Source organism: Poecilia reticulata, unplaced genomic scaffold, assembly GCF_000633615.1.
Source record: "Poecilia reticulata strain Guanapo unplaced genomic scaffold, Guppy_female_1.0+MT scaffold_257, whole genome shotgun sequence".
In the NCBI taxonomy this organism is placed as follows: domain Eukaryota; kingdom Metazoa; phylum Chordata; class Actinopteri; order Cyprinodontiformes; family Poeciliidae; genus Poecilia; species Poecilia reticulata.
Window position 1 is genome coordinate 25,922 of NW_007615041.1, and position 914 is coordinate 26,835.

Consider the following 914-nt stretch of genomic DNA (forward strand, 5'->3'; position numbering starts at 1 on the left):
AGACGTTAAAATTGTAATTTTGACTAGTCATAATTGTGTTGAAGATATCTTAAATCGTAATTACGGATATGCGTCCCGTCAAATGACAGATCCAGTGACGTCATTTGAGATATCTTGAAAGGAATTTTGACTCGTCAAAATGTAATTGGAGATATCTTGAAATATTATTCTTACTAGTCAGAATGTAAATACACACATCTGAAATTACCATTCTGGACAGTCAAAGTGTAGTTTTAGATTTCTGGAACGTAATTACGGATAGTCAGACGAAACCGAATTTATGTTAAAACGGCTTGCCATATAGTGTGAGCTTCTGTCCTTCTAAAGCATCAAATAATGTCTTCCGGTCAGTTTGTGATTTTCCTTCTGTTGGACTGTAGTTTGCATGATTTGCTTCCTTTGGGTCCCGTTTTGCTCAAACTCTCGGTGCTTCGTCACAGCTGCAGCCTGTTGGAATGGGTTAATGTGATTGGCTGAAAAATAGGTTACCCCCAACGTGGGGCTCCGTTCATATGATTGGCTGAAGCAAGGAAGCTATCTGATTGGTTGCTGACCACCCAATCAGATAGACCATTTATTTAAAAAAAGACTGAATTCTGATTCAACTCACAGGCCAGCAGGAGCTCAAAGTGTGGATGGATCTGGTCCATTTGTGAATTATGAGACTGTTTTAGCTCCATATGATGTGGCGATAAGTGCGTCACATCCACAGTAAATGGTGACATGGTGAATATGATAAAAACTGAGGAACATCCAGATGACGTCATTAATCGATTCCTCTCTCCATGTTTCAGTCAGAAAGCTTCCTCCCCTCAACGCCCTGCTGCTCCTCCTGCTGCTCCTGTTGCTCCTGCTGCTCCTGTTGCTCCTGCTGCTCCTGTTGCTCCTGCTGCTCCTCCTGCTGCTCCTGTTGC